General features: G+C 47.9%; 1 protein-coding gene across 1 annotated transcript in view; it reads left to right on the forward strand.

The window, feature by feature from the left end:
• The window catches only part of LOC132805635 (small conductance calcium-activated potassium channel protein 3-like), a 123,015-nt gene that overhangs the window by 22,037 nt on the left and 80,140 nt on the right, over positions 1-20,838 (forward strand). The gene's annotated exons all lie outside the window — the stretch shown is intronic.

Genomic DNA, 20,838 nt, shown 5'->3' on the forward strand with positions numbered 1-20,838 from the left:
CAAAAGAGGAGGGAACTCTCAAAACATGTCAGAAATATTTATTTGAGTGCTTTGATTTACCACTGCACGCAAGTCTATGGGCCAGGTGCTGGGAGATGGGATTAGAGGAGGTGGATGTTTGATGACACAAAGGGCCGAATGGCCTCTTTCTGTGCTGTAAAACTCCATGACTCTCTGACTAGGTCAAATGCCCTCCAAAGATTCCCCCTACCCAAATCCAGATTTTCCCTACTGCCTCTCTCCATCAGTTCTCCTCATGTTCTCTCTGAGTCTGCCTTGTCCATGAGAAGCTGCAAATGTGTTGCTGGTCAAAGCACAGCAGGCCAGGCAGCATCTCAGGAATAGGGAATTCGACGTTTCGAGCATAAGCCCTTCATCAGGAATGTGATGAAGGGCTTATGCTCGAAACGTCGAATTCTCTATTCCTGAGATGCTGCCTGGCCTGCTGTGCTTTGACCAGCAACACATTTGCAGCTGTGATCTCCAGCATCTGCAGACCTCATTTTTTACTTGTCCATGAGAAGCCCTATTCTTACCAAACTGCCCGAAGCACCCATCTTCTCGTGCTGGTTTCTATATTAGCCACAGAATTCTCTCCTTGGCTAGTGTCTTCTACCTTTCCAAACTAATGTCATGTTCCTCTCAAAAAGCCCAACTGTTGTGCTCTGTGAGTACAGCACCTTGCTGGAATTTGAGAAGATCCAAAGCTGTGATGCAACCGCTCTGCTTCCCCTCTCACCCTGCTGGCTCCCAGTCTGGCAGTGCCTTGCTGTTAAACCATCACCTTTCTTTTGAATCTTTCTCTTCTTCCTGTCTCGATTACAGACCAGGTGGCTGTGCCTCCAGCTGTCTGGGACCTTGAACTCTGCATCTTAAATCCCTCCAACTCTCCTCTTCTCTGTCTCTATCTCTTTTCTTTCTCTCATACTTCCTCCTCTCTTGGCCTTAGACGCACCTTTAAAAGCACCCGTTTGATCGTGTTTCAGGCCACCTGTCCTAATGTGACTCGTAAAACTGTGTTTGATGATTGCTCCTATGAAGAACTTAGTTATATAATTGCTTTTAAAGAGCTGTATAAACACGAGGTATTGTTTGGATCTTGTCTCAGCATCAGACACTCCCAAAGCAGTTACAGCACAGGGTTAAAGCACAGTAAAGCTGCCTCTATTCTTCCAAAAGCTCTCTCTAAAATGTCCCAAACAAACACTCCCAGGACAGGGAAAGCACGGGATTAGATACAGAGTAAAGCTCTCTCTACACTGTGCACCCATCAAACACTCCCAGGACAGGTACAGCACGGGGTTTGATACAGAGTAAAGCTCCCTCTACACTGTCCCCCATCAAACACTCCCAGGGACAGGTACAGCACGGGGTTAGATACAGAATGAAGCTTTATCTATGCTGTCCCCCCACACCCCTCACCATCAAAAACACCCCGGTCAGGCACAGCACAGGGTTAGATACAGCGTAAGGCTGCATCTCCATCTGGTTCAGGAATGTTTGTTTTTTGTTAGAAGTAGTGTGGTGTGATCTTTTTTGGAGCCCTCTGAGAGTGTCTCTTGCCTTGATGTGAGGACGGTGTGCCTGACAATGCAGCACTCCCTAATGTCTGCCCAGAGTTTGCACTCGATATTGCTGGTGTGTTAGTCAGATTGCATTAGCTCCTGACTCAGAGCGGAGAGCGTGATCCACTGAACCACTTCTGACAAGAAGCCTCTGGAATGGGAAGTGAGCTGGTCAGCAGGAATCTGCAGCAGGGTAGTGGATTAAAGTGATCTGGCAGATTGGAATGCATACTGATGGGTGGGAATGGAAAGTGAATTGGCCAAATTCCTTGCTTGGTTGAAATGGGCATGCTTCCAGAACAATGGGATAGTTCAGAAGGAATGTTACAGGGAATAGTTCTGGGATAGTTCTGGGATAGAACAATGGGATAGTTCAGAAGGAATGTTACAGGGAATAGGTTTTCAAAGTCAGGTTTTCAGACCCTGAAGGTGCAAATATCCCAACTCCAAGCTCTTAGTTTATCCTGTATTCATTCAGACACAGGATTGGTTTGGGCTAGCATTTATCACCCATCCCTGAGAAGGTGGGAGTGAGCTGCTTTCTTATACCGCAGAGTCTGTGTGGTGGAGATAGACCTACAATGACATTAGGGAGAGAGATCCAGGATTTGGACCAGGTGACACTGAAAGAACAGCCAATATAGTTTCCAGTCATGATGGTCAGTGGCTTGGAGGGGAACACACAAGTGTTCCCATAGTTTTGCTGCCCTTGTCTTTCTAAGTGATAAAGATCATGGGCGTGGAAGGTGCTGTCAAAGGAGCAGTGCAAGTTATTTACGTGCAATTTGTAAATGGTACACACTGCTGCTATAATGCACTGGTAGTGGATATAAAAGATGCTGAAGGTAGTGGATTGGGTACCAGTCCTGTGGACTGCTTTGTCCGAGATGTGTTGAGCTTCTTGAGTGTTGTTGGAGCTGCACCCATCCAGGCAAGTGGGGAATATTCCAACACACTCCTGACTTGTGCCTTGTCGATGGTGGACAGGCTTTGGGGAGTCGGGAGGTGAGTTACTTACTGCAGGATTCTCAACCTCTGACATGCTCTTGTAGCCACTGTATTGACATGGCTGGTCTAGTTCAGTTTCTGGTCAATGTTAACCCCAGGATACTGATATGAGGGGGATTAGTGATGGTAATGCCATTGGATGTCAAGAGGTGATGGTTAGATCCTCTGTTATTGGAAAAGATCATTGCCTGACATTCCTGTAGCTGTGACTTGCCTGATATTGTTCAAATCTTGCTGCATTTGAACATAGACATCTTCAGTATCTGAGCAGCAGTGACTGATGCTGAATACTGTGCAATCATCAGTGAAAACATCCCCATTTCTGACCTCCTGATGGAGGGAAGGTCATTGCTGAAGCAGCTGAAGATGGTTGGGCCGAGGACACAACCCTGAGGGACTCCTGCAATGGTATCCTGGAGCTGAGATGACTGACCTCCAACAACCACAATCTGTATCTGTAATATGGGGACCACCGGAGGAGGCAAGGTGGATCATCCAATCAGCACTCAGGCTGAAAATGTTCCAAATGCTTCAGTCTTCTCTTTACCCCAGATATGCTGGGCTGCGCAATCATTGAGGATGGGGATATTTGTGGAGGGTCCAATTCCTGTTAGTTGTTCAGCTATTTCCCCCCCCCCCCCACCCCGCCCAACTGATAACTGGATGTGATGGTGCTGAAGAGCTTGGATCTGATCTGTTCCAATGAGATTACTTAGCTCTGTCTGTCACTTAGTACTTATGCTGTTTGCTATGCAAGTAGTTCTGTTTAGTGGCTTCACCAGGTTTAGGTATGCGTGCTGCTGTTCCTAGTGTGCCCTTTACACTCTCTGTTGGACCAGGGTTGATCCCTGGCTTGGGGTATTGATTGAGTGGGGGATATGCGGGGCCATGATGGTACAGATTGTGCTGGAATGTACAGTTCAGTTGCTGCTGATGGTCCCCACTGCTTCATGCATGCCCAGTACTGAGTTCCTTGATTTGCCCACAATCTTTTGATTTGATTTATTTAGTTATTGTTACAAAATACGGTGAAAACTGCTGGATAGTGTCACCACTTGCCAGCATCATCTTAAAACACAGAAAAACAAACCAAAGTGGAGAATGTAAAGGCAGGAAAATGAAGAAATAAAGAAAATGTGTTCAACTTTACGGCCATCCTTGTTAAATGCTTAGCTATGTGCCTGGTGGCTGGGCACAAGTCCAGTTTGTTGCGCTGTTACTGCTGGAAGGATGGTTACCACTCTTCAGCACCACCTCACCTCCACTGACACCCTTGCCACTATGGGTCTTCAATGGCTCATGCCAATACAGGCGCCAGTGGGTACTTCACTGACCCAAACGCAACTCCACTGATGTTGCCAGATCTTGTACTGGGCCCAAACCCACTCCTGGGAATTCACGCTGAACACAGATGGGAATCCAAACTCGCCTCCACCACCGCCACCATGAATCCATACCACTGGGCCCACTCGGAGAGAACAGCAGAGACAGTGGACAAGTTCCAGACTCAGAAGCCCTTCTCCGCCACTATCTTACTGGAAGTTATGATCTATCCTGTTTAGCATAGTGTTAGCGCCTCAACACAATGGATGGTATCTTCAGTGTGAAGACATTGTCTTTACCTTGATGGGATCTGTGCCATTGTCATTCCTACCAATACTGTCACGATCAGGTACCCCACACTGAACGGTTCAAAGAGCTCTGCTATAGGGAATGGGCAGATGGGGTCTGAATTTAAAACTCTCATCTGCTTGAAAGGCCAGTATGAGTGCAGCACTCCCTTGGCTTGGCGTGGACATTGGTCCTCTTGTCTGTGGAATAAGACAGGAACTTGGGTGGCCAATGCTGACAGATACTGGCAGGAAAGGTCAGCCCAAGTAAGCTGCAGAGTTGGCAAAGCAAAGGATTAGAGCTGAAAATGTGTTGCTGGAAAAGCGCAGCAGGTCAGGCAGCATCCAAGGAGCAGGAGAGTCGACGTTTCGGGCATGAGCCCTTCTTCGGGAAGGACCTGCTGCGCTTTTCCAGCAACACATTTTCGGCTCTGATCTCCAGCATCTGCAGTCCTCACTTTTTCCTAAAAGCAAAGGATTAACCAAAATGATGAGAATGATCACCTTGGCGCTGCTATTCAGTTGAGGTTTGTTTCTAGGAAGCTGGTTAGTGTCCAACTTCCTGGGAGCTTGTTTGCTTGGCTTCCCGTACAACACTACAATGGTGATAGTTACAGCTCTCCTTGATCTTGTAATCTTTAAACAAAACCCTCAAATACTATCATGAAGCAGGAGGCTATTCAACCCATCATGTCTGTGACAGCTTCCACAAAGATTAGTTAATTCCAATCCTTGTATCCCTGCCTCAAATAGTAATGTGATTTCTCATTTCTTACGATTGAGTGAGTTTCCCTGACTCCATTGGGTCTGATTTTGTTCAATACGATGGCAGGGTGACCAGGTGAACAAAAGGGAAAGCCCAATGAGAGGCAGCCAGCTCTTTGGCTCACGGTCCATCTCAATGGAGCCCGTTACTCTCCTGACTTAACGTGCACTGGACCGTTGCAGTGATAGGAAAAGATTCAGGAGCCCCGGCTCCACGACTAAATAGTTCATGGATGCTAACCACTAAGAAAGGAGTCCTGGTTTCAGTTTCACTGACTGGGTGTGGATGTGAACTGTTATTCGGAGCCAAAACACTTCACTAACCCACGTGAGGGGAATTCACCAACAGGGGCTGAAAGGCATGAGGAATGGCCAAAGAGGCTGGTTTGGAGGAGCATCGCAGTGGGCAGTGTAGACAGAGCTTTACACTCTGTTTAAAATAGGACAAGGAGTTTCACTTCCAGTCTAAAAGAGAGGGCTTTATTCTAACCCCGTGCTGTCCCTGTCCTGGGAGGGTTTGATGGGGGACAGTGTAGAGGGAGCTTTACTCTGTATCTAACCCACTGCTGTCCCTGGGAGTGTTTGATGGGGGACAGTGTAGAGGGAGCTTTACTCTGTATCTAACCCTGTGCTGTCCCTGTCCTGGGTGTATTGGATGGGGGGGAGACTGTACAGGGAGCTTTATCTGTATCTAACCCCGTGCTGTCCCTGCCCTGGGATTGTTTGATGGGGGTATGGTGTAGAGGGAGCTTTACTCTGTATCTAACCCATTGTTGGTCCCTGCACTGGGAGTGTTTGATGGGGGGACAGTGTAGAGGAAGCTTTACTCTGTATCTAACCCCGTGCTGTCCCTGTCCGTGGGAGGGTTTGATGGGGGACAATGTAGAGGGAGCTTTACTCTGTATCTAAGCCCGTGCTGTCCCTGTCCCTGGGAGTGTTTGATGGGGGACAATGTAGAGGGAGCTTTACTCTGTATCTAAGCCCGTGCTGTTCCTGTCCCTGGGAGTGTTTGATGGGGGACAGTGTAGAGGGAGCTTTACTCTGTATCTAAGCCCGTGCTGTCCCTGTCCCTGGGAGTGTTTGATGGGGGGACAGTGTAGGGGAAGCTTTACTCTGTATCTAAGCCCGTGCTGTCCCTGTCCGTGGGAGGGTTTGATGGGAGACAATGTAGAGGGAGCTTTACTCTGTATCTAAGCCCGTGCTGTCCCTGTCCCTGGGAGGGTTTGATGGGGGACAATGTAGAGGGAGCTTTACTCTGTATCTAAGCCCGTGCTGTCCCTGTCCCTGGGAGGGTTTGATGGGGGACAATGTAGAGGAAGCTTTACTCTGTATCTAAGCCCGTGCTGTCCCTGTCCCTGGGAGGGTTTGATGGAAGAGTGAAAATGGAAAGAGTTAGAAAGAGACTAAGAAATGGAAATAGAGATTGTCAAACTGAGACAGAACAATCATGAGAGGGACTGACAGTGGGAGCTGGTCATGTTGAGGGAGAGAAGCTGACCCAATTCTGATAACGTGGGGGTTGCTAGAATAAAGCGTGACAGATGGTTTAAGAAAACAATGTTCAACCTTGAACATTTCAGTTTAAAGTCTACTCTTTATAGAGGAAAAATCAACAATGAAACCTTTCCAAAGAACTGCATTCCTATTATGTGGAATAATCTTCAGTCCTCTCCCTGAGCCCTCAAGGGCACTGAATTCTTTCCCTAAGATAGGTGAACAAAACTGCACCAAAATGGTGATGAATTGAAGTTCAGTTATTATTCCATTAATAAAATATTTTCACTTACAGGAACAGCAGAGAAAGATTAAATATTAAAATGTTCTTCTTACAGATTGACTGTGTGCATTGATATTATTGAAGAATATCCTCCCTTGGGGACTTTTAAGATTCCTTTACTTGGGAGAGAAGTTAGTCTGGTTTATGGAAGTAATAAACGCAATACCGTGCAGCCACCTCCCTCTCCTCAAACCCCAGGGACAGGGACAGCACGGGGTTAGGTACAGAGTCAAGCTCTCTCTACACTGTCCCCCCATCAAACACTCCCAGGGACAGGGACAGCACGGGGTTAGGTACAGAGTCAAGCTCTCTCTACACTGTCCCCCCATCAAACACTCCCAGGGACAGGGACAGCACGGGGTTAGGTACAGAGTCAAGCTCCCTCTACACTGTCCCCCCCATCAAACACTCCCAGGGACATGGACAGCACGGGGTTAGATACAAAGTAAAGCTCCCTCTACACTGTCCCCCCATCAAACACTCCCAGGGACATGGACAGCACGGGGTTAGATACAAAGTAAAGCTCCCTCTACACTGTCCCCCCATCAAACACTCCCAGGACAGGGACAGCACGGGGTTAGATACAGCGTAAAGTTCCCTCTACACTGTCCCCCCATCAAACACTCCCAGGGACATGGACAGCACGGGGTTAGATACAGGGTAAAGCTCCCTCTACACTGTCCCCCCATCAAACACTCCCAGGGACAGGGACAGCACGGGGTTAGATACAGAGTAAAGCTCCCTCTACACTGTCCCTCCATCAAATACTCCCAGGACAGGGACAGCACGGGGTTAGATACAGGGTAAAGCTCCCTCTACACTGTCCCCCCATCAAACACTCCAAGGACAGGGACAGCACGGGGTTAGATACAGAGTTAAACTTCCTTTACACTGCTCCCCCCCGCCCCCCCCCCCATCAAACACTCTCGAGATTGGGACAGCATGGGGTCAGATGCAGAATAAAGCTCCCTCTACACTGTTCACCATCAAACACTCTCAGGATTGGAACAGTGTGGGGTCAGATACAGAATAACGCTCCCTCTACCCTGTTCACCATCAAACACTCTCGGGATTGGGACAGCATGGGGTCAGATATAGAATAGATCCTCCTCTACTCTTTTCGACTGAACATAAAATTGCCTCGACACTGTTCCCATCAAACACTCACAAGACTGGGAGAGCAAGGAGTTAGATACAAGGCAATGCTGCCCCTACATTGTCTCTGTAAAACCCTCCCTCGGAGTCTGATTAAGTGCCTACGTCTGGCTAAGGGACCAGTGGGGTATGGGCAGGGTGCGCCTGACCCTAATCCTCCCTTTCCAAATGGATCTGCTCACATCCCTAAAGAGATCCCACTGCTGTGCTAGTTATGCAGTGAGAACTCCACTCCCGATCTTTCCTGCCTCTGTTGTCAGGAAACACCTGGGATATCAGGATCAGATTGTCACGTTCCTGTTGATTCAGTTCTTTCCTGTCCGGACAGAGATACACAGTGGGATGGGAGAGTGGCAGTTACACATGGCATCCTGCAATGTTCACTCGGGTGCTTCTGTCTCAGATATGGAATCATCCATTCTTTATCCCCAACCTCCAACAATCTGCCCCTTTAGGAGGTCCATTCTTGGTGTCACCTAGCCACAATTTTGTGATCAGTCAGCCATGAATCAATTTGGTAGCTCTGTCTTTTGCCGAATTTATTTCTACCAGAGGGACCTGACAATCGAGGCTAACTCTAGTGCAGTACTGATGCACTGTCAGGAATTTGCCTTTCGAATGAGATTTTAAACTGAAGCTCCACTTGCCTTCCCATATTGACAGAGAAGATCCCACAGCTACTATTTGAAGAGCTCTGATGGATTCACACTGGCATTCTAGAATCATTAATAATCTTGCAAACCAGCATTACTAAAAACTGAAGATGATCTGGGCATTATCGCATTGCTGTACGTGGGAGTGTGCTGTGTGTAAATTGGCGCCCTGGTTTTCTACATTGCAATGGTAGCTCCACTTAATAAATATTTAGTTCTTGGTAAAACACTTCAATGATGTCTCAGTGTTGTGAAGGACAATCAATCTTTCTTCAGAACCTTTCCCACCTTCTTCAACCTCAATAATCACTTGCTCTCAATGGGATTCTGCTCTTTGTTATGTTGCTGCACTGAAATTAACCTCTTTCCACTGTACATGCATTGATTTGATTCCATGCTTTTTTCCCCAAGTCTCCGTTTGTGTTTATAGAATCAAAGAGGCATACCGTGTGATACAGAGGCCGCACGGCCTATTAGGGCTTTGCTAACCATTCCAAAGAGTTTGACCCACTTGATCTACACTTATCCTGTAGTCCTTCAACAATACAGCAAAAAAAAATTGTGATCAGTTCAGGACTGACCTGAAAATGAGGGATCTCATTACCCTCACCCTGAATAAACATTGCCTCTGTACAGTTACCAAGTGAGTGACCCTTGCCCTGCTGAATAATCACTGACTCTGTACGGTTACACAGTGAGTGACCCTTACCCTGCTGAATAAACACTGATTCTGTACAGTTACACAGTGAGTGACCCTTACCCTGCTGAATAAACACTGACTCTGTACAGTTACACAGTGAGTGACCCTTACCCTGCTGAATAAACACTGACTCTGTACAGTTACACAGTGAGTGACCCTTACCCTGCTGAATAAACACTGAATCTGTACAGTTACACAGTGAGTGACCCTTACCCTGCTGAATAAACACTGACTCTGTACGGTTACACAGTGAGTGACCCTTACCCTGCTGAATAAACACTGAATCTGTACGGTTAGATGGTGAGTGACCCTTACCCTGCTGAATAAACACTGACTTTGCACGGTTACACAGTGAGTGACCCTTAACCTGATGAATAAACACCCACTGTACAGTTTCACAGGGAGCGACCCTTACCCTGAATAGTTTAGTAATGGGGTTCAATGCTATATTGCTGAAATTGACTGTTCTGTTTCCACTTGCTGCCAGGAGTGGTGATTTTTGTTCTTATTTGCTTTTTATTGACTTTTTTGTTTGTGCATGGCTGTTTTGCTGAAAGGCTTGTGTGATCTCCAGTCCTTTTATTGTGGTGATTGATCGGAGTTATGGGGATCACTGGTTTTGCAAGCTGTTAGACTTGTTACAGAAAGCAGTTTTCAAAGAGAGCTCAGTGATTCATTTTCTCCCCATTCATTCTCAGTACATGGGCATCATGAGCATTTATTGAACAGCAACAACTGACCAAATTTCCTCAGACAGCATCTTCCAAGTCTGTGGCTTCTAATGCCCAGACGGACACTGAACGTGGGAGCACCATTGTCTGCAAGTTCCCTTTGATGCTGCTCACCATCTTCACTCTGAACGATCTTACCAGTTGCTGCCCTGGAGAGGGTGGTGGTGAGCTGCCTTTATGAGGTCCATGTCACGTTGAAAGGGAAGGAGTTGCAGGATTTTGACTCAGTGACACTCAAGGAATGGCTGTTTGGTTCCTAGTCAGGACAGTGCGTGGGGTTTGGAGAGGGGCCTTGCAGGGGTCGGTGTTACCGGGTGCCTGCTGCCTTGACTCTCTCGGTGGTGGAGGCTGCAGATTTGGAAAATGCTGTTGGAGGACAATTGGTGAGTTGCTGCAGTTTGTACATAACAGCAGACAAAATGAGGGGCAGGAGTATGATGTTCAGCCTTTTGAGCCTGTTCTGCTCTTCAGTAAGATCATGGCTGATTTGCTCACGGCCTACCAACTCACCCTTCCACCCATGACCTTTCAACCCCATACTTGGCAAGAATCTACCTACTTCTGCCTTGGATAGATTCGATGACTCTGCTCCTCTTCCTTTCGAGGGAGGGAATTCCAAAGTTATCTTGTAGATGGCATGCACAGCCGCTATGGGAGTGGATGATTAAGGTAGTGGATGAAATGATGATCGAACAGGGAGCTGTGTCCTGGATGGTATCGAGCTTCTACATCAGTATTGGAGCTGCACCCACCCAGCCAGCTTTTGTAGATGGTGGACAAACTTTGGGAAAATAGAAATGTCCAGCCTCTGACATCTCTTGTATCCAATGTATGTATGTTTTGCCTAGCATGTGCTGGTTCCAACTACAAATGAGATCAAAGAGAAGTAGTATCTGCCATGACCTCAGGATCAAAGTACTTTACACCTTTTGGAGTGCAGGCAATGTAGTAATGGAGGAAATTCAGGGGCCAATCTGTGAACAACAAACTCTCACAAATGGTATTGAACTGTTGCTGTATTTTTAGTGATGCTTTTCAGTTTAAATGGTAAATATTGTCTCTGCAGTTCTTCAAAATAGTGTCATGGAATCTTTGTCGAAGGGTTACACCCAAAACGTTGACTTCTTCATCTCCTGATGCTGCTTGGCTTGCTGTGTTCTTCCAGCCTCCCAGTTGAAAGGGCAGACAAGGAGTTAATGGAAAGCCTCACATTGGCAGCCCCAATAATATAGTAATCCCTCAGTGCTGACCCTCTGACAGTGCGGCACTCCCTCAGCACTGACCCTCTGACAGTGCAGCGCTCCCTCAGTGCTGACCCTCTGACAGTGCAGCGCTCCCTCAGCACTGACACTCTGACAGTGCAGCGCTCCCTCAGCACTGACCCTCTGACAGTGCAGCGCTCCCTCAGTGCTGACCCTCTGACAGTGCGGCACTCCCTCAGCACTGACCCTCTGACAGTGCAGCGCTCCCTCAGCACTGACCCTCTGACAGTGCAGCGCTCCCTCAGTGCTGACACTCTGACAATGCCCACTACCTCAGCACTGCTGTTCCCTCAGCACTGACTCTCTGACAGTGTGGCACTCCCTAAGTGCTGACACTCTGACAGTGTGGCGCTCCCTCAGTGCTGACCCTCTGACAGTGTGGCGCTCCCTCAGTGCTGACTCTCTGACAGTGTGGCACTCCCTCAGCACTGACCCTCTGACAATGTGGCGCTCCCTCAGCACTGACCCTCTGACAGTGCGGCACTCAGTGCAGAGCTCCCTCGGCGCTGACCCTCCAACAGTGCAGCACTACCTCAGCACTGACCTTCTGACAGTTGACCACTCCCTCATTATTGACCATCTCTTTGACAGTGTGGCACTCATTGAGCGCTGACCCTCTGACAGTGCGACGCTCCATCAGCACTGATCCTCTGACAGTGCGGCACTCCCTCAGCACTGACCCTCCGACAGTGCGGCATTCACTCAGTGCTGACCCTCCGACAGTGCAGCGCTCGCTCAGCACTGACCCTCTGACAGTGCGACGCTCCATCAGCACTGATCCTCTGACAGTGCAGCGCTCCCTCAGCACTGACCCTCTGACAGTGCGGCACTCACTCAGTGCTGACCCTCTGACAGTGCAGCGCTCCCTCAGTGCTGACATTCTGACAATGCCCACTACCTCAGCATTACTGTTCTCTCAGCACTCTCTCTCTGACAGTGCAGGGCTCCTTCAGTGCTGACCCTCTGACAGTGCCAACGCCCTTGGCACTGACCCTCTGAGTGCCCGCTCCCTCAGTGCTGACCCTCCGACAGTGCCCACTCCCTCAGAACTGACCCTCCGACAGTGCCCACTCCCTTAGCACTGACCCTCCGACAGTGCAGCGCTCGCTCTATGCTGACCCTTTGACAGTGCAGTGCTTCCCTCAGTACTGACAATCTGACAATGAAGTGATTTCTGTCAGTGCTGCCCTTCTGAGTGTGGTGCTCCATGAGCACTGATCTTCCCCCAGTATAGTGCTCCCTCAGGATTACATTGGTCATCTCAAACTGGAATGGGGTGTATGAACCCCCAGCTCTGTGGCTCAGAGGTGAGAGTACAGCTCACTGTTTCAGGACTGCCACTTGTTGAAGGTGGGAACCTCTCTGGTCTGTGTGTCCACTAGCAATTAGGAGCGAGGCATGTGGACTCATTTCCATTTCAGGCTGTTTTCTCTGTTGGGGAAAGGGAGGGAGGGGAAACATTTTGCTCCCATTTGCAATGGTCATAAATTTAGCTTGGAAATCAATAAGTTAGGAGAAGGATAGAGTGGAGCTCAGTCTGAATTTTTTTTCCCCAACGGTAATAATTGCTGCCTCGATTGGTTTCCAGTACTCGGTAACCATGACAACCAGAACTCTTACCTCCTAGACCGCAGCTGCTGCCACAGTTTCTGTGGGTTTTTAGCTGTGCTGAAGCCGGGAGAGATCAAACTAACAGGCTGAAACCCTGTTCCTGCTTCAAGGGCTGTGTGCAGAATGCTCCAACTCCAAGTGCAAAGCCACCTTGCTTGTATGTGCATGTTCTCAGGGCAGAAGAGCCTGCATCCTCTGGGAATTCCAATTTAATCTCCATATCACTGCTGCAAGCAAACAAAAATGGAAAGCTGGGGTTTCAGGGTGTGTGTGGGTGGTGTATTATAGGAGTCATAAATTGTCAACTGGTAGTACAGAGTTTGAACCTTGCTGCAAAGAGAGATGCTGTTTGAGACTTTCTGTCTTGCAGTCATCAGGGTAAATGCAAGAATGCCAAACTTTACAACTGGTCACAACAATTTATACCACAGGAGAGTTTCTATGGACGAGGTTTGTAAAATCATGAGGGGCATGGATTGAGTGAATAGCCAAGGTCTTTTTCCCAGGAGAGGGGAGTTTAAAACTAGAGGAATAAGTTTAAGGTGAGACATTTAAAGGGACAACTTTTTCAAGCAAAGGGTAATGTGTGTATGGAATGAGAAGGTAGTGTAATACTGGTACAATTGGAGCATTTAAAAGGCATCTGGGTGGGGGTGTGAATAGGAAAAGTTAGAGGGATTCAAGCCAAATGCGGGCAAATGGGACTAGTTTAGTTTGGGGCACCTGATTGACATGGATCAGTTGGACTGAAGGGTCTGTTTCTGTGCTGTTTGAATCCCTGAGTGCAAGATGAATAGTTTCAGCAGCATGTCCTTTTCAGCACGGTTTGACTATTAAATTGAAGATGTCTGCTTCTCAAAATTCATTTTGTTCAACTTTGCCTTAAAGGATATGAGATATAGGTCAGGTGTAAGGTTGAGATTGGCAAGCATCACCTAGTATGGTTGTGAAGACTTTACTTGCTCTCCAATTAGCCATAAGGACAGGATACTGTGAGGTTGGATATGTTGAGCTGCCAGTGGTGGGAGACTAAGGGGCTCAGGTATTTGGTGGAAGGCACCTCCCAGAATGTATCCGAGCTGAGCTGGTAACCGTGGGAGTAGCACCAGATATATCTCTCTTGCTGGCAAGTGGCAACTTTTTGTCTTTCAAAGCTTGGCGCTTGGAGTAAGGCTGCCAAAACCTACCTCTCACCTCTGAGGGTGCCCTGCTACAATCCCGTCCCAGAAACTGGGAACAAACATTTAGTGGAACACAGTCTGAATTGCCCTTTCTCCCTGTGCAACTCTCGGTTTAGGTCTACAGGCTGCCCTTACTCCAGTATCACAACAGCTTCTGTAACCATTTCCAGCGCTGCAGTCTCTAATTCTGGCCTCTCTATAGCCATGTCATTAGCCCTAGGATCTGGAATTCTGTATCTTAACCTAACCACTTCTTCCATATTGGAATGTCACCTCTTTGACTAAGGTGTTAGAATCATAGAGTGCAGACAGAGGCCATTTGGCCTATCAACTCCCCCACTAACCCCCCCCCCCCCCCCCCCCCCAAAAGAGCATCCCACTCACACTCACTCCATTCCCATAACCCCACATGGAGTTTTACCCATGGCTAACCCACCTGCACTTCCCTGGACACTACAAGGCCAATCCACCCTGACTTGCACATCTTTGGATTGTGGGAGGAAACCAGAACACCTGGAGGAAACCCTTGCAGACATGGGGGGAATGTGCAAACTCCACACAGACACCCAAGGGTGGAGTCAGAGCTGGTTCCCTGGTGCTGTGAGACAGCAGTGCTAACCGCTGAGCCACCGTGCTGCCCCTGTTAGCTGGGGCTCATTGAGCAGCAGTCTCAACTTTGAACCAGAAGTTGGTTCAACTTTGGAATTCATGAGCATGTAGTCTAGGATAACACTGTGTTACAGTGCTACCACTGGGATTAGATGTTAAAGTGAGATCCCATCTTGTGTGGAAAGGGAAGATCCCTTTGAAAGGGCAGGGAAGGTTCCTCTGTGTAGCCTAACCAACTTTTAACCCTTAAGCAATGTCTAAGATGAAAATAATAAGGTCACAGCCAGATTGCTGGATGTGGGAGCATGCTGTGTATGAGTTGCCTGCCATGTTTCCTACATTACAGTGGTGGCTACACTTCTGAAGAGAGTGGGGCTGGGGTTTGTCTTGGCTCAGCCTGCCTTGGTTTTTTATCGAGGTGAACACATCGTTGTGTAAACACTCATTTGTGCTGCCACTGATACGACAACATCAAATGATTCTGGACCAAGATGGGAATGGCAGCCATACCCAGCACCTTGGTGCTGTTCCCACATCTGATAACCATTATGGAAGTGGGGGGGTGAGTGGGAGCAGTGTTAAAAACTAAACCTTGCTATCATTTCAGTTTTAAACAGTTTAGATTAAGTTTCATAAATAAAATTCCCTCGCTGGGGAAATTGTCCAATTTCATAAGTATTGAATGAGTGTTCAGACAAAGATACCCTTCACTGCACATGTGGCACTCAATGGCCTCCACCAGGAAGCTAATTAGCTATTACTGGACTTTGATGTTGTCTCCTAGGCAACGGGAACAGCACACTGCTGTTCCACATTCAAAGAATTTTTGTTGATGCTCAGTCTCTCACTGTGTCCCCTCTTTACATTTCACTCTTCCTCTGCCTTCCCTCTCTGTTCTCCCATTTCTCTCAGCCAATGGCCCTCAGAGCTTCTGTCCCTTTCTCTATTTGTCTCTCTCGCTCTTGGAATATATCTCAAGCCTTACTCCATTTCTGTCTGTCCGTCTGTCTGTGTCTCTCTCACTCTCTTTGTCTCTGTCCATTTCTGCCTCATTGCCTTCTCTCTCTACCTCTCTATTAGTCACTAAGGGCTGGATCTTTTGACTAAGTCTGAGCTATGTCATGTTTTGTTTTTGGAAGGTTTTTCACTGTGAGGCCTAGCGGACTTTCTTGTTGGATCTTACCGTTAATTGTCTCATGAGCCCCCACAGTGTCACTCACATCTTGATTCCAACCCTGTCTTACCACGTGCCATTCCAGGACAATTTGTCACTCGGTGCATATTGGGGAATTCACAAGTGTTCCTTGCATCCTTGCCATCTTTAAAAGCTCACTGTGCACCCAGACGAGGCACTGACTGTCTGGAGTTATCCTCATACAGTCATAGCACGGAAACAGATCCTTCGGTCCAACCCGTCCATGCTGACCAGATATCCCAATCCAATCTAGTCCCACCTGCCAACACCTGGCCCATATCCCTCCAAACCCTTCCAGATGCCTTTTAAATCTTGCAATTGTACCAGCCTCCACCACTTCCTTTGGCAGCTCATTCCATACACATACCACCCTCTGTGTGAAAAAGTTGCCCTTTAGGTCTCTTTTATATCTTTCCCCTCCGACCCTAAACCCATGCCCTCTAGTTCTAGACACCCCGACCCCAGGGAAAAGACTTTGTTCAATTATCCTATCCATGCCACTCATGATTTTATAAACCTCTATAAGGTCACCCCTCAGCCTCCGATACTGCAGGGAAAACAGCCTCAGCCAATTCAGCCTCTTGCTATAGCTCAAACCCTCCAACCCTGGTAACATCCTTGTAGATCTTTTCTGAACCCTTCCAAGTTTCACAACATCTTTCTGATAGGAAGGAGACCAGAATTGCATGCAATACTCCAAAAGTGGCCTAACCAATGTCCTGCGTGGTTCCTGACACTTGCCCCAGATAAGGGGAAAGTCTAGGAAGCATTCAGTCTGTCACTGTAAGTGCCACTGACCTCTCTGTCTGATGCCCCATGCTAACTCTATCCCTACTGCTGCGGCCACCTCTCAGTAAGGGTCCTGCTTTACCACTCTCACTGATTCCTACCCATTCTTCCCGTGCTTGCTGTGACCCACCTCAAGCCCACGATGCCATTAACCCTTTGCCGAAGCACTTGCTTGGCACACCCACTGTAGATGGTGCCCTGAACTGAAAGTAACAACTGTGTTAGCCATTTTCATGCTCCTAAAGAGAAGCCCTTGACTGATATCATATCTGTACCACAAATGCCAGCTGATGACCATGGCAAGCTTCTGTCCTCTGTGTCAGAGCTAAACAACAGCAGTGTGATGAGGGTGGTATCATGAGGGGACAAACTGTGACGAGGATAGCAAGGCAAAGCAGGGGTGCTGTCAGCATTCAGGCAGGTGCAGAGTGAAGAGCGCTATGCGAGTGAGCACACAGACAAAGAAACAGCCAGGTGCAGTCTGTGAGGAGTAGGTGTGTCCTCTGAGCACACTGTGTCTTCACTGGAACATTACCGTGATTGATGCTGAGTGTAACCTTGAAATGGAGGAGCGTCCTGTAAGTGGGTCAGAACTGTGCCATGTCGGATACCGATGCCTGTGGATGGGCAGGTGCCCACAGAGTGCCTTGAGATGTTAATGCCTGATGTCCTTTGGAGCAAGCAGCAATCTGAATTCGCCAAGTCCTTAATCTGGTTTCTATGTTGATATCTAGCTTGTCTGGTAAGATAGAAAGCTGCATGTGAATGAGGTGATTGGGTCATTAACAAAGGGTCCGACGAACTTCAGTCACTGTTGATTGGCCGTTGCCTGGCCAGAATCTCACCGCAGCACTTGTGAAAAGACATGAAAGATGGAGTGAGCTGTTCTGATTGGGCCAAGCCACACTTCTCATCCAATTCTACCACAAATCCTGTTGAAACCCCCACCGCTCAGACCCTACCATATTCCACCCTTGTCTTTCTCACTCGCCATTGCTCCCCCTTCTTCACCATTTCACTCTCATTCACTCTGTTTCTCCTGGTTTGTTTCTCTCTCTCTATTTCTCTCATCTGCTCTTTCTGTTACTTGCTCTCTCTCCCCGTTTTTGTCTCATTATGTCAGTTGCTTCTCTCTCTCTCTCTCTCTCCCCCATCTTCTTCTCCAATGCCTGTCTTTCTCCCTGCTTTCTTCACCTTTTGCCTCTCCCTATTCCTTTTCCTCTGCCTCCCATTCCCTCTCCCTTACAGTAACTGAGAAGTCTGCAGTTTCTCTCTTATCTGCTTTAAACAGCAACACCAGCAACCCCCCACCCCCACCCCAGCTCTCAATATCCTGCTTTATCTGTGATCTTCTTTGAAGTATGTTTAAGTTAATTCACATCCCCTGAGCATCGTGAAGTGAGGCCCCAGCACCAACCATTGGATTACTGAAGGGCACCACAACCTTGCATCAAACCTGTCACTAAATGTCAAGTTAAATGACTGAAAAATTAAACTCCCAGGAGATCTGGGAGTTTAAGATTAAGGCAGTCTTTCCCGTGGAACTGTAAGATCTACCTTGAATGGCTGCAGTTCTAGAATGACTCTACCCACACTGAGCCCTTTCCAGATAGGCTTACTCTTTCTCTCACATGTCCTTTCTCAGTTTGGACTGTGTCCACTCCATCCTGCGATCTTAGATGCATTTAAATCTTCCTGCACACTCACTCTGTCAAGGTGAGGGTAAAATTGTCATAGCCTTACCAGACCACAGGGCAGCTCTTTCATTAGGGAGCAAGAGAGAGAGGGGTCAGGGATGGTTTAAGCTGAGGGTCAGCACAGTTCAGGTGAAGGGAGAGGTTGAGAAGGAGATCCCTTCATTGTAACCTTAGCCCAGTGAGAACTGAACCCACTCTGTTGTTGTCACTCAGTGTCACAAACCAGCCATCCAGCCAACAGAGCCAGAACCGACAGTGGATTGTGGGGTCAAATTCCTTCTGAGAAACTTGTCAGCAAATTCAAAGCTGATGTTCCCGATGCTGTAGCGGTACTTGAAGGAATGCTATACTGTCAGAGGTGCAGTCTGTTGGAATGAGAGGTATACAGTATGGAAACCTGCAGCCCAATATGCTGCCTCTCGTGTCTGCTCTTTGAGGTGGGCAGGAAAGAAGGGAGCTCTCCCCTGCTTATTCCTCAAAGCAGTTTAAAAGAACAGATGATCCGGTCTGTCATTTCTCAGCAAAGTGGCTGAATGGTAGCTGTCAGGAACCTCATCCGTGCATCTTTTGTTTAAAGTTGTTTTCTAGCCTGCGTAATGTGTTTTTGGAGATCAATTGTAGCCAAGAAAACCCAGATTGGTGGAGCATCAACAGACAAATGACTAGTCATGGATCAGTGGTGCTGGAAGAGCACAGCAGTTCAGACAGCATCCAAAGTGCAGCGAAATCGACATTTCGGGCAAAAGTTTACCTTGTTTTTACCTAAACGACTAGTCATGGCCAGCACTGGCACTGTTCCTGGCTTGCTGCCCCCTCTCACAGTGCCCAGGCAGTGGAGAATTGGCAAGGGAGTGTTCCCCCTGCCCACAGCCCATTTCTTCCTTCCTCTCTAATGAAGGGCACAATATGCTCAGGTGAATGCAACAACATCACAACCCACTTGGTGTGTGTTGCGTGGGGAGCAGTGTAGATGGCCATTTTGACATTGAGAGTATGTACTCTTATCTGGTCTGAGTCACATTGCTGTTTGTGTGCGTTCTCTGTGCACTTCCTGCAAAACAACAGACCCCACACTTCAGAAAATACTAAATTGGCTGCAGAACAACAACAGGATGTTCCAGTCTTATAAACAGCACAATACAACTGAGGTTCCCTCTTTGACCATTTCTGTTCTAGAATCCCAATAGTATGGAAAGATGACATTTTGCCCATCGAGTTTGCACCAATCTTCCGAACAGCATTCCACCCAGACCCAGCCTCCCACCCTATCCCTATAATCCTGCATTTCCCATGGCTAACCCACCTAGCCTGCACATTATGGGACAATTTCCCATGGCCAATTCACCCTAACCTGCACATCCCTGGGCACTATGGGACAATTTCCCATGGCCAATGCACCCTAACCTGCACATCCCTGGGCACTATGGGACAATTTCCCATGGCCAATTCACCCTAACCTGCACATCCCTGGACACTATGGAACAATTTCCCGTGGCCAATGCACCCTAACCTGCACATCCCTGGACACTATGGAACAATTTCCCATGGCCAATCCACCCTAACCTGCACATCCCTGGGCACTATGGGACAATTTCCCATGGCCAATTCACCCTAACCTGCACATCCCTGGGCACTATGGGACAATTTCCCATGGCCAATTCACCCTAACCTGCACATCCCTGGACACTATGGAACAATTTCCCGTGGCCAATCCACCCTAACCTGCACATCCCTGGGCACTATGGGACAATTTCCCATGGCCAATGCACCCTAACCTGCACATCCCTGGACACTATGGAACAATTTCCCATGGCCAATGCACCCTAACCTGCACATCCCTGGACACTACGGGCGATTTAGCATGTCTTTGGACCGTGGGAGATTTAGTGATTGTAACAAGGTCAACCAGGTGGATCTCATGGAATATGAGTTCCCTAATTGAGGCTATTAGTCTGGTCCAAGAGCGTTTAGATAAATAAGTGTCAGAGATGCTGTTCTCTCTGAGGGTTGGCTCTTGAGGGAGCTGGACCAGTAAACTAAAGAGGAAAGAAAAAGAAACAGGAGTGTCCGACTGCCTGCCCCTCTTCCACGGTTACATTAGGGCCCGGATGTCCTTGGGAGAAGGAGCACACGGTGTCCACCAACACCCTGGAGTTGTTCAGGGAGAGGTGGGCGCCGTAGGGAGTGGAGTGCATTATTTCCCCATCCAACTCTATTTTGATTTAAGCCCTGCCCTCCCCTTCATTATTTGATCACACAGCATTGCCCTTTGATGTGAAGGGCACTGCTTGTCACTGGCCACTCAGGTGTTTTCCTATCTTCTTAGTGGTGGAAATTGAATAAAGATTCGCGCACCTTGTGTCTCTCACTGTGTTTCACACCTGCACGCATACAACATGGGTGCTGGGGAAAAATAAGCACTACCGCAGTTAGGCAGTAGTGTGGGGGTTAAAAAAGAGAAAAGAAAGAAAAAAAATTTAAAAATAAAAAAAGAAAAATAGAAAAAAGAAGAAAAACAGGGAAAAAAAAA

Source organism: Hemiscyllium ocellatum, chromosome 50 (genome assembly GCF_020745735.1).
Source record: "Hemiscyllium ocellatum isolate sHemOce1 chromosome 50, sHemOce1.pat.X.cur, whole genome shotgun sequence".
Lineage (NCBI taxonomy): Eukaryota > Metazoa > Chordata > Chondrichthyes > Orectolobiformes > Hemiscylliidae > Hemiscyllium > Hemiscyllium ocellatum.